This window comes from Vidua chalybeata, chromosome 1, assembly GCF_026979565.1.
Source record: "Vidua chalybeata isolate OUT-0048 chromosome 1, bVidCha1 merged haplotype, whole genome shotgun sequence".
NCBI lineage: Eukaryota > Metazoa > Chordata > Aves > Passeriformes > Viduidae > Vidua > Vidua chalybeata.
Genome location: NC_071530.1, coordinates 69,424,301 through 69,438,247, shown reverse-complemented (window position 1 = coordinate 69,438,247; position 13,947 = coordinate 69,424,301).

The window sequence follows — 13,947 nt, the reverse complement described above, 5'->3', positions numbered from 1 at the left end:
GCAGGCATGAGCATTTTTTCCTTCGTCCTCTTCCGCACCTTGTAATCTGTGTGCCCTCTGGTAGAGTAAGTTTTCTCTCCTAATGAGGAAGCTCTAGCAGTCAGGTCTTTGTGAACACTAAACAAGGAATTTCCTGGCTTTCAAACATTTCCCCGCTTAAAGATGATGTTCTAATAATATCCTCTTTCTTTTTAATTAACTGATCTCTACTTGATCCCTCATCTGCAGAGTACTCAAATAATAAACTGGCTGCAATTCTGTCCTGTGTCTCCTAAAAGGAAGTGAACCAGAGATAACATGATGTTACCTTTTGTTCCTTTTATTTGTTTTTTATTTAAGCATCTTAAATGAGTTATCTTATGGACCAAGTAAGGTAGGATCAGATAGAGTGCTCATTTTACTGTTGAATTAGACCCTTTTTTTGAGATCAGTAGTGTTACAGAACTCACTGGTGTAGTCAAGATGTTCACTGCAGGAATATTACAAATCCAAGTTTTACTGGCTTTTGCTTTACGGCATTGACCAGTCTATTTGTAATATGCATGTAAACAGAACTACATATTAGTCAAGCACTTCTTGAGTTGTTTAAAGCAACTTCTTCCCCAGAGCACTACAGAGCTAAAACTGGGAAAGAACTATTTCCTCCATTGCTGAGGTCATAGGAGTGAAACAAGGGGTAAGAATTGCTGTAATAGATGAAAATTATGCTCCATAGTTAAATCTGTAAATGCTGTGGGCAATTATATTCATGTGCACCTCTAGAACCAGGGTTGGAGATTGGTTTGAAAAATGTTGCAATTAAACCTGTGACAATTCATCAAGGGAAAGAAGTATACATTATCACAGAATCATAGCATGGCTTGACTTGAAAAGGACGTTAAAGATCATCTAGTCTCAACACCGCTGCCCTGGGCAGGGACACCTTCCATTAGATGAGGGTGCTCAAAGATGTTTTTCCTTCTATGCCCAAAATAAAAAAGAGTGTGTTGTAGAGCCTTTCCTGAGAGCTAATAAAGGTAAAGAATCAGTTCTTGGCTACAACAAATGGAGCTCATCTACTCTTCATTAATTTCATTTGTCTGTTCAAAGAAACACTGTTTTCATGTGTCAGGTCCTGCTATCAGATCTTATCCTTTGTCCATCTTCCTCTTAGGCTTTTCTGCAAATTGAACTTTTAATTTTTTTCCATATTTATAAAACTAGGACATGTATCCTGAAAATACTGGAAAGGGGAAACAAATTATATGTGATTTCCTGTATCATCATGCCAAACTTCCCAGGCTTTTCCTAGGATCTACTTTTGTTTTAGTCAGATGCTTTGCAACCTTCTGGAAGAACCTTCGTATAAGGTAATTGTAGCAAGAAATCACAACTTATGCTTGACAATTTTAGCTTTCTCTGCTAAGAGTCATCCAGTAAGTCTACTTGTACCATCCACATAGTTCCTTATTTATTTTGTTTTCTAGTTGAGGTAATGCTTAGCTGGATCAATCAGTGACCAGCTGATGAAAAGCCAAATCAGTAGCATGTCATACAGTATGTCAGTCTAGGTTTTGAAGTGCTTCTCTGTGATAGTCATGCAATTATGACACTGTGCTCCTCACCCTCTTATCCAAAGAATCAGCTTTTCCCCAGGGATTACCTTAGCCATCAGCACTTATAAGGGAGTAAACAGTGGCAGTCATGAGAAGCAGCCCTGAGGCCATCTCATAAATAACTTCACTTACGGTTTTTGCACCTGATAGTGTTAAACAGATGCAGCAGTGGAGCTCAAAAGTATATTCCTAAGTGATTATGTATTTTATGGTATATGGCTGCCTAAATAATTTCATCCTCATCTCTCATGTGTGTCTTTTGGCATGCTTAGACTATTCTGGGTTGTATTTTTAATTGTCAGGACTAAATTTAAAATAATATTCTAATATAGTTTTATGTGATTCATCCATCACTGTCCAGAACTTTTGCATCTATGTGGATCTTGGTGAATGAGCAATTAGTGTATTCCTTTGAAACCCAAAGACAGCTTAATTCTTACTCCAATTTTTTCATTGCTGACTCCAACATGCCTTTACTTATATTTATGAGAGGTTTTGGGCTCCCTCTGGTGGTTTTTGAAAACCAGAAAGCTTAAACAGAACGTAAATCAAATAAACAATAGTTATGTGCATGAGAAATTCTTATAATTTGCAGAAGAATGCTTGCCTAATTCCTCCTCTTGTACCACACTTCTTTTTGAGCTAGTTTTTTTTTTATAGAGGTCTTTTGCTATGGTGATTTATCTTAAGAGAGGAGAAAGGCATAGTGATATATCTGAGAGCAACAAAGTAGGTAAATTCAGCAAAGGGGCTGTGCTTTCATTAATGATTTCACAAACAAAACCTACATGTGTCTGTTAGTTTTTCACCTGTTTCTCCTACTAGATCTTCAGCTCCTGCACTGGATTTGAAATTAGTCCACAGCTATTTACTATGGAAAAATAAGGTTAAATTATTTCATTCTTGATGGCTATTGTGAAAATTAGGTTTACCATAAATGGAAAGTCAGACCCCACTCTCAAATTTTCATTTTCTCAATTTAGCTTTTATGCTGGGAGGCTTAAAGGAAAACAAAAATAATAAAACATTGACCTCAACAAGAGGTTTCTCTTTCTCCCCAGGCTCAAACACATGGGTATGCCTCTTGCTGAAGAAAAGAGAACTTGTATAGAAACGTTCCACGTTAATGCACAGTTAATCACAAACATACAGAACAAACAAGGTGACAACAGCTTCTGATCATTCTCTGCTTCTGCCAAAGTCAGTGCTGATTTGCAAGTAGCCTGGCAGTGGGCTAGGATTTCAGTGCAGGTGTATGCAGGGGGCTGTGGCCCAAAATCTGCAGCTGAGATGCTCAGGTGCTGGTTGGGCATCTGCTGCATTAGTAGTGCTGCAGGAGCATGTGGGCAGCCAGGTAACTGCTGGAGCACAGGAATGTCTCCAGGACAGCCCCCTCACCTTTTATTATCTTAAATTTTTTTTTTTTTTTTTTTTTTCCCCTCCAGAGCAATTATATGATGGTCTTGACAGGAAAGCAGGAAAGTACCTTTGATATCCAGGAGTCCAGAGGTATTGTGGTTATACTTCCTTTAGATTTTCCTGCCTTCCTGAAGAGAAGAGCTTTTCTTCTCTATCTCTCTCTCTTTTTTTTTTTTTTTTTTTCTCCAATACTTGTAGGACAGGAAAGAAGAGATAAAGAAAAAGAATTAAGAAAGTTCTACCTGGGCAAAGGTGTGTGGTTACAATACCTCCAAATTAGTGTAAATTTTTGGAGGACTAACATGATCCTTCTGTCCCATTTCATTAAAATTCAGAAAACAAATCAGTTGCATTAAAATAACATGACTTCCACCTTTTTTATTTTGATTGTATTAAGCAGACCTTATTGGATAATTTGGTCAATGGTCATAGGAAATTGCCATTTAACTTAATATTAGGGTCAAATTCGGAGTCAGAAGACGGCTCCAAATCAGCCTGTGTCACGTAAAAGGGATGCACAAAATGCTGGCTCCATGTCAAAAATGGAAATTTATCCCATTTTGTTCCATGGAACCAGGATTTTTACCCAAATGACTTAACTAAAGTTGTTGTTCAACTTTATGTATATAATTATATTCTGAAACCAGCCGGTAGATTCCATCAGGTGCTCCCCTTCTTCTCAGGGTGCTACAGGTGTTAGTTACCTATTACAATTAGGAAGTGTGGTTTTTGGTTTTTTGTGTTGTTTTTTGGATTTTTAATTTTTTTTTTAATAATAGCTTGTTCTACATAAGGAATTTGTTCAGTGTTGAAAGTCTCTGTCCTGAGTGCCAGCAAAGGGTGCAGTCCTGCAAGTTCCCATTCAGCAAGGCACTTAGGCATGTCCTTAATCTCAAACATGGGTCTCATCCCCAGGACTTCACCAAATAGAGACTAAAGACCCTGCAGCTGCGACCCCCAAGCCTCCTCTCCAATGGTCTTCTGCAGAGCTTCCATAGATTTGTTATAGTAATATGGTAAGAATTAAGCCAATGGCATTTAAGGTATTGTTATAAAAATACTGCACAAAGATAATACATGCTGTATCATACAGTGTATCAGTTTTCAAACCAGGCAATGGAGTTTTCTGCAAGATTGAGCTCCTTTGTTTTTTCATACAAAAGGGAACACTCTTGTAGCATCTTACGTGGTTTTGATTATAGCATTTGTGATTCTTTAAATATTTATTCTTCAGCAGTTAAGAAACATGGTGAAGGGGAACTTTATAAACATTTATTGTGGATCGAGTGTTCATGTGGAAAAAAAAAAGAGGCGCTTTCTCCTATAGGGAAGTACCTTTTCATAAAATCTGTGTCCTCTGTTCAGCAGAGCATTTTGTCCAGGACAATTATTGAGAATATATCCAGCCTTACACAGATATCCAAGTTTCTGTAAAAGCTGCCTAGACTCCCCAAAATGCATAAAGTCTGCCCTGAGTTGATGCCCGTTCCACATAGCTGCCCAGGGATCACTTCAGCAGTGTTAGATGTGCCATTCGGCACATGCACATTCACAGCATGCAGCTCTCAGAAGACAGGCGAGTAAAGGCTCCCTTCAGCACCTGAAAGATTTATTTGCTTTGGGGTGATTGGCAGCAGTGTCATGTAAAGCACCACAGGGCAAATTCCATTTGATTAAATAATTATCACATATGACCAAACAATGTATCATTATGTGTGAACACAAACATAAACTCCCCAAATTCCCTCCACTTCCTCCCTTGCTCTGTTAATTTCTCTTTCATAGGCAACAGACACAATTACTGACTTTAAACTGAAAAGGTTCCAGGGTAGGGACGCTACTCAGAACTTAAAATACTGTGTGGTGATTAAAACTTTTATACAGCTTATTTAAAACAGCTTCCCTGAGAAGAAGTGGAAAGTGCATCACTCAATGGACCCCAAGCAGTTTTCAGCAAATTCAATCCCGCAGAACATTTCCTAGGGAGAGGTAGCGACTGGAAAGGGATTGTTTCTGCCTCCTACCGCAAATAATTATAATGGGTCTCTTTTCATGGCCCAGTTTTTCCAAGCTGTATCTGGGCAGATTTCCCAGTGACTTTAGTGCAATTAAAACAGTTAAAAAGACTGCTTCCAGTTCTCTGAGCACTGAAAGACAATGAAAACGGTGTGTACCTCATAAATAAATATGATCAACCACTAGAGGCATAGTCTGTGATTTAAGTGGGTGCCCAGGGTCAGGGCAGCACAGCTGGGCACCGCTGGCTGCTCGCTGTGACATGGGATCATGCCTGCACTAGTATAATGGTGAAAACATACCTGCTGATATTAAGATGGATAAACAGGAAATCTAGGCCCAGCAGATGCCAGTGAAAAACCTGCTATTTCTTCCTCACTTCCACTAGTGTTTTTTGTGCTCCTGTGCCACCCTCTATAAAGACAGCAGAGGTAGAACATGGCTCTGGCTAAGGGGATGAGGGTCTCCTGTGATGCTGCAGTGCCACCCTCAGCTGACACTTGCAACATCAGTTGAAGAGAGTGAAACAGGAGGACACTTGTAGGGAAAGGTTGGCTGGATTCTTTAGCTGGACTGGTCTTTCTCGTTAAGTTTCTCTGCTTTATTAATTTTGTTCTTGTTTTAGGCACTTGCTTTCAAGATGAAGGCCTGGCACAGCATCTTCTGTCATCAATGGGAGCCCTTCCTCTGACTTGCAGAAAGAGAGGTAGTGTCTTCATTTGTGATTTTCAGTTCTTTATTTTCTGAAGTGCATTGTCCAAGTCAGTCTTCAGACACCTTCCAAGTACCACTTTGTCTACAAAGGCTGTACTAAAGCAAAAGTGTTTGATTCCTGATACTGTGTGTATCTGCTTGATTGGGCAGTAATTCTGGATTCCAGGCAGGTTAATTCTAAAAGTGGCATCACTCCACCTTGGTTGGTATCTTTTGCTGGGATTACTCCAAACAAGTTGAAATGACCTGTTGAAATGTAATGTTTCTCATACTAGTTTCCCAAACTAGTGAGGCTGTTGCTATTTCAGGTGGCTTAAAAATATGTGCACAGTTTGTACTTTGAATGTTTAATAAGCTTAAAACATGAAATATATAATGCAGTTTGAACTTTCTAGTGTTATTTCATCACCAAAAAAGCAAAGTCTTGAGGTTCAGCAATTGCCTTTGTCAGAATGTAAATTCCAGCATGTAATACCCAGGCTGTATGTTTCAGGAAATCAGTATTAACCTATTAGTATGCAGTTTTCCTTGGAGAAGAGCCATCTTCACACTGAGCCTGTATTCCTGCTTCAAACCTTCCTGTCACTGTTCCGTATCCACGACCCAGCCTAAGGCTGCCTTTGACGGTTCTCCAGCCATTTCCTGCATACTGCACTAGCACTAATTGAAAATTTGGGTGGCCTTGCTTATTTATTTTCCTGGAATGTAGTGGGTTATATTTTCATGGCACTTTCTCAGCAGTGCAACGTTTCAATTTCAAAACCACTGCAATATGAGGAAAAGTAACCCCCAAAATTAAAAAAATAACACTAAAAAGCAGCATATCTTTGATTAATTTTTACAGTAGTTCTTTTGTAAAAATATATAATGGAAAAAGAATTCAATGTTGCTTTTGTCTCTCAAGATCAGAGGGAAGAGAAGCAATTTAAATACATGTACAAGATGATCACATGCAGCCACAATGAGGCATGAAACTTTAAATGTACAGATGCCATGGAAATGAAAAGATAATATAAAGTGTGTTCTTTGCAAGTCTTGCAGAGTTCAATAGCTACATAATGTGTGTGGAGGGAAAGAGAAACAGCCCCCTGCACTCTCTAGGAAAATTCCAACTATGTCTGGATGTGCCATTGGCACTAGCGTTGTGCTTTGCCTCCCTGGATTCCTGCAGGAATGTCATTCCACAGCAGACAGGGTTAGCATGTCACTGTTACCTCCTTTCTTGGAGATGAACATGCTTGGGCATGAGTACCTGTTGCAAATTTCAAGTTTTGATCAAAAAAATTCACTGATCCCTTGATAATATTTCAAGTCTACAGAATTCTTTTCTCTTCATGCCTAATTGTTTTGGTTTATGGTGATTTTTACTGTGTGTGCAAAAATTAAAGGTTGGTATGATCCTGTTTGCTTTTTTCCTGATACATTAAGTGCAACTATTGAAGTCTTTTGGGAGTTAAGTTTTGTTCCCAAAATTCAGGTATAAGGAAATGTTTAAAAGGTGCTGATCTGTATCTGAGAAATTATTTGGAGGAAGAGTGAATTGAAGATGGAATCTGTTTTTACCTACAGGCACACATCTTTAGGATTACTCAACTATTTAAATTTATAAATGTTCTAGAATGGAGAAAAAACTGGATGGTGAAAGGAAAAGAAATTTGAAAAAACAAAATCTCTCTTCTATTTCTGAGTTTTCAAGATCCTATTTTAGGGTTTTATCTATAACTCTGACATTTGGAGACCTTTTAGTCAAGCACCAAACATTTCTTCCAATTAATGAAATAACAAAATAAGCAGGGTGGGATTTTTTGTTTGGTTCCTTTGTTGTGGGGTTTTATTTTGGGGTTTTGTTGTTTGTTCTTTTTTGTTATTGTTGAGGGTTTGGGGGGCCTTGGTTTTTTTACAAAAGCATTCTCAAATAAAAATGTCAGCCCAAGCATTCCTCCGTATTACCATTTTCTTCTTTGAAAAGTCATGATCTCCCCACTGGGGAAGTTCAGATTTTAACTGGGCCTTTCCTGCCGGGTCTGAATCCTATTTCCAAACTCCCTCATGATACATTTCCCAGTAAGAAAGTTGATTTTGTCAGTTAAAAAGTGCCCCAAGTTAAGGGTTGTGTAGCAATCGATCAAAGTGTATCTTGCATGCACATATTGTGCCTCGTTACAACTAACAGTGAGTTTTGTTTCAGCTGGATATTACAAATTCCCTGAGGTGAATGGCTGAGAGAACTGGGATTGTTCTGCCTGGAAAAAAGAAAGCTTCGGGGAGATCTAATTGCAGCCTTCCAGTACCTGAAAAGAACTTACAGGAAAGATGTGGCAACGCTCTTTACAAGAGCATGTAGTGACAGGACATCAAGGAATGGGTTCAAATTAAAAGCTTTAGATTAGATATTAGAAAAGAATTCTTTACAGTGGGAGTGGTGAGGCACTGGAACAGGTTGCCCAGGGAAGCTGTGGATGCCCCATCCCTGGAAGTGTTCAAGGCCAGATTGGATGGGGCTTGTGCAACCTGGTCTACTGGAAGATGTCCCTGGCCTTGGCAGCAGAGTTGAACCTAGTTGACTTTTAAGGTCCCTTCCAACCCTAATCATTCCATGATTCTATGAAGGGCAACACAAGTGAGTAATTGAGGACTTTGCTTTTTTATTTATAGCTGGTTCATTTTGCCTTGTAAATGAAGGTAATCAATTGGGAAAGATGGGTTGAAATGGATGCTCCTCCAGTCTTGTCTCTCCTCCATGAGGATTTCTCTACCTTGTTGAGGATACAGTCACACCATCATAAGCTTGGCTTTTGGCACAAATGAGACACAACACAGAACAGGAGGGATCTTGTATTGGGCATATGGGGAACTTTTAGAAGTGGGTTTGCTGCACACAGAGGTTGTATCTCTTACAGCACTGCACAATAACTAGTGATTGTCACATTCACAAATGACCACTACTAACTCCTCTAATTCTGATTTTGTACTTTTTTTCTGCAAATGCCTTTAGAGAAAACACCAACATTCATGTCAGATCACAACTGATGTTGTCTTTCACTGCAGCTGATAGCTTTGGGAAATAGACAAGTGGAATGGAAACTATTCTAGCCAGTTTTCACATGCCAACCTTTTTTTCTGTGGCTAGAAATACTTATATAATAATTTAAAAAATTGTTTACTCCTGCTGCTTGCTCACAACTGAATCATGACACAGGTCCTAAGTGGGCAAATGTAATGATATCAGCACAGAAAGCTAGCCAGTACATAGCAAGAGCAAACACAAGCCTGATGTCAAAACTTAAAAGATGCACAGAGCTAAAAGGCACCTTATGAATGTGCCTAGTACATCCTGTCTCTTAAGGAAAGACTGACTATAGCTCCAGGAATAGAATTGTTCCTGGAGATGCTTTAGCCACTTCTCAAAGGCTTCCAATGAACAAGGTTTGATGGATTCCCTAAATAATCTATACCAGTATTTCATTGTCTTCAGTGTTACAGTTTTTCTGAATGCCTTTGCTATAGTGTTTCCTATTCCTATTCATCCTGTCCCTCCTAGACATGGAAAACTAACTCTTAGCCACTGCAGTGCTACTTTTTTTCCAGCTTTCAGAAGTGGTTGATTATTTCTCACAAACAGGATTTGGGCGTGCAAAATGCTATTACTATTATTATCATTGTTGTTGTTATTATCATTATATCATAGTAATGTAGAAACAGGACAGAATATTAATTATAAATGTATTCAGATATTGACCATATTTTAAAATGTGTGTCTCAAAGAATAAAGTGAGTCAGGATCTCAGGTATGAGCTGACCTGAGTTAAGGCTAAGTCCAACAGGCTACTTAATGTGCATGCATAATTTTAAGTATTTGAGTTCAGTACTTTTGGTAAAGTGAATAATAGACCTGAAAGTGTTTTCAAGTTAATGGGAACTCATAAGTGCTTTCTTGGATCACAGCCCAAGAGCTCAGCACATTGCAGGGCTAAATACAGATTTAACAGTCTAAATTTAGGCCTCTGTGTTTTAAAACATTGGCTAACATTCTTCTCAGAAATTTCTGTGGAAATTGCTGAAGATCTGAAGTCAAGGCCAAACACCCCTTAAACTTCTGTGTCTAAGAATAAATGTCACTAAGAAATACTAAAGACTAGAACTGTAGTTCATTAAAATTAAATATTGTCATGTGTTTAACGGGTTTCAGATGATTTAGTACCTTTGATCATACACTTAAGGCACAGACCAAGATTCACATTTTGATGTTAATTGCTTGTCTGAGATACTAAAATATTTTTTCTCTCTGAAAGGAACTTAATAGTTATATTTAATTGATATAAAATGCAACCTCTTGCTAACAGCATAGATGTGATACTAATCTTAATGTAAATTATCTAAAAAGTTAAGTTTTGAAAAACCAATTATACTTGGCCCAGTTGCGTAGTTTATCTATCTATTTTTTTACCATTCTCATCCCCTTTTTCTGAGCCCTATTTTGTAATTTTCCTTTTCTTTTTCACCCTAAGAGACTTAGACATCAGTTGGTTAGGAGAAACAAAAGAGGAAAGAAGAGAGAGACAGATAGGGAGAATTATGAAGAAAGAAAAAAAAAAAAGCAAACAAGAAAGTATTTAGTAATAGATGGAACCTTTATTTATAATATTAAATACAAGAATTCCTGTATCATTTCCTTTAAAATACAGTTTTGCAGAGACACTGAATGAGGAAAATTAGGGAAACAAGTTGGTTCCATCAAAATGAGTCAAAAATGATAATTAATTAATAGTTCTTTGTTACTCAAGTTGATTTTCCCTAGTCACATTAGGAAGTAGTGGCTGCTACTGGAGCAGAGATATGCTCACTTCCAGTGGAGTGGACCTGGGGTGCTCAGGCATCAATGAACGGTCCCATGGGCACAGTTCAGTTCACAACAGTGGATCTGATCTCTGAGTTCACTCAACATGATTTCAGAAGTCTGAAAAAATATCTGATGAATAGCTTTTCCCTGCTTATTCCCAAAGTATGGAAATTAAAGCAGCTGTGCCAGAGTTCGTTCTTGTGGAAAAGAGAATCTTACCTGGAATTTGAAAGACAAAACCTCCAAACAGCCTTTGAAGTGGGATATTTTTTCCCTTTGAGAATGAAAAGGGGCAAAATTTTAAGTTGGTTTACATTTCAACTTCTCCCCATCTATTTTTTTACAATACCCACAGTACAGAAAGGCTGGTCCCAAGAAGTATTTAAACTGATGCAACTTAGTAGTGACACCCTTGACAGAGCTGTGGTATATAGCGTTCAGTATTTTTAGCTGCACAAAGTAATTTAGTAATTTGTTTCATTGGTGCTGTTTAGAGAAACAATGCCTCTGGGTCAGTAGTGCACAGATTCCTTGGATAAGTCTTGAAAGGGAAGAATTAGGGTGATGTTAGCCAAGAAAGTAAAAGAGTGAGAGAATTTTGTGTACTGTTGGAAATAGTTGAAAGTGCAAAGACTATATTTTTTGTTTGATGTGGAAAAAGTGACTGTGCGTGTTCTGGAAGAAAACTCAAAATATTGTGTGCATTAATTTATATGTTGTTTCTCTTGAGGCATACCAGAAATCATCTGGGAGAAAACACTGATCAGTAAGTTGTTTCTTTCTCTCTCGCCTTTCAGTGAAGATAAATATATTTCACTTCATAATGAAAGTTTCTGGCTTAAGCTCCCAGATAATAGCCAAATGCTGCCAAGGTCAAAGAATTTATTTCTGTACCTATGTATTAAATAAAGAAATAGAGCCATAAGATTTAAGTAAATCAGTTCCTAGATGCTGGTTTGACAACTCAGATCCAGGTGATTTTCAGTTTAGGAGGAAGCAGAAAGCAGCTGGTCTTGGGAGCAAAATATAATGCAGGAAATCTGCTTGGAAATTGAAATATCTGTATGAATTTTTTCTAAAATCTCAGGGAACTTCTAGAAACCAGCCTCCACAGGGATGTTACATTGATGGTTCAAGGAAATAAAGGGAAGTGGGACCAATGAGGTGAAGAAAGGTTGTGCAGTGATCATAGATTTGTTAGAGCAGTTGAGGATGTGTTTCTTGGCTCTGCTCCTGGTTCTACTGCCGTGGCTTTGGCAGGTTACTGATCTCCAGTTCAGAAGACACTATATGGTCATGGAAGCAGCCCTCTTAATTTCAAACAGGCTTCAGGTTATGTACACACAGGAAAATAGAAGAAGATGGTGAGTTATAAATCAGATAGGTTCCATTTTTGGCAATTGTGAAGCAAACCATCTGTATGCATTACAAGATGGACAAATAATGATGACCATGGATTTGTCAAGAATAAATCCTATTAAACTAATAAGACCTCCTTTTAAAATAAGGTAATAGGTGTTACACAAAGGAGAGAAGTATTAAAAAGTCATATATCTTCATTTTAGTAAAGCTGTAGACAATGTTTCTTGTGAATAAGCAAAGACAATATGGTCCAAATTGAAAACTCCATGGTGCAAGAAAAGGAAAGACTATTTCTGAGGAAGAGTTGGCAAAATGGGGTCATTATCAAAAGAAGAGATGTATTGAAAGAGGTTTCTCAAGGGTCTCCCTGTATCTGATACTCCTTATAAAACATCCAAAGAATGGAGTAGAGACTAAGCTTGATATATTTGAAGAGGACATGAAAAAGAGAGCAAATAAAAGAATGTTAGAGAACAGAATTAGAATTCAGAGGGAATTTGACAAAGTGGTTATGAGGGTTTTTTTTAAGAAAAACACAAAAGATGGTATTCAATAGGTGCAATAGACATAGCATCATCAGTTCCCCAGATACAGGATGGGGAAAAGTAAACAGGATTACAGTTGCCTGGAAAAAATGTAGAGTGAATCACAGGCTAAGCACGAGTCACCACTGTTATGCTGTTGTAAAAAGGAAAATGCCATACAAATGGGATAGAAACAGGAAAACAGCCTGCAAAATAGACAAAGCAATTATTTTGCTCTGCTACCCCATGGTACAGCTTAAATTTTAGTGGTTTGGGGTAGTTTTTTTTCAAGTTTTTCACCTGAATCATGTTTGGCTTGGGGAACTGTGCTTCCAGAATGACACTGGGTGCCTGCAGAGGAGTGCAGGGGAGTTCAATCTTGATTACCAGTCCAGACAACATTAAATATCAGGATATTAATGGGACTATTTGGAATAATGAGGCAAAGAAGATACAGGGCCTTTAAATATGGAAAAGACAGCTACAGGAAGGAAGCAAAGAATCTGTTCTCCAGGCCAGCAAAGACAGACCTTACACTAATGGACCGAAATTGCAGTAGGGGACACATTTAGAGCATACATTCAAAAAAAAGACCTCTAGTGATAAGGGTAGAGAAACACTGGGAAAAATTGCCTGAGGAGATGGCAAAAGCACCATACTGGGAGCCTTTAAGAACAAGATTGAAAAAACAGTTATCTTACAACAAAGGAGCAGCTGATCGTGTCTTGGGGCATGGAAAATAACTGGAAAGGGGGATTTCTTAAGGTCATTTTCAACCTTATGCTTCTTAGCATTTTCCTGTTCCTCAGATTTCCCTGGTTATAATATTCACCTCACAAATTTAAACAAGAGCAGGAGAAGGTCTGGTTTGGATGTTCACATGTCAAAAAAAATTTAGGCGATAGCTGTAAGCTTGAAGGCATTCAGAAAACAGTTCTGGAAAGGCACTTATACAGTGCAGAATCAAAGTTAATCCATACAGTTTGTTAAGAGAAGGTGAAGGAGTAAATCTGCTGCATTTCACAAACATCTTCAAAAGGAAGATATTTCTGTTAACAAGAAGCAGGCTTGCAGTGGACAGATGCTGCAGCTAGATGAATTTACCTTTTCAAACAACATTTATATTTCTATCAAGTTTTTTTTACACATTAAGGTAGTGCAGTACATGTTAGCATAACCACTGAGAAATCTTCAAAAGTGCAGTGATGGATTGGCCATTTCTCCAAAATAAATAAATAACAAATTTTATTCTTTGAAATAAAATGAAGATGCCTTTTTAAAAAAACAGCTACAGAAAGACCTTGGTGTGGGAATGGCTGGAGGAAATTCTACAGCTTTCAATATTCAGGTTAGACAAGATGATCATAATAATCTCTCTGGCTTTCAAATCTGTTTACCCAACTTTGTAGAGAGATGTAATGTTTACAGATCACTGTCAAATCTGCATAAATGGATTAGAAAAAGGCATGAATGAGCA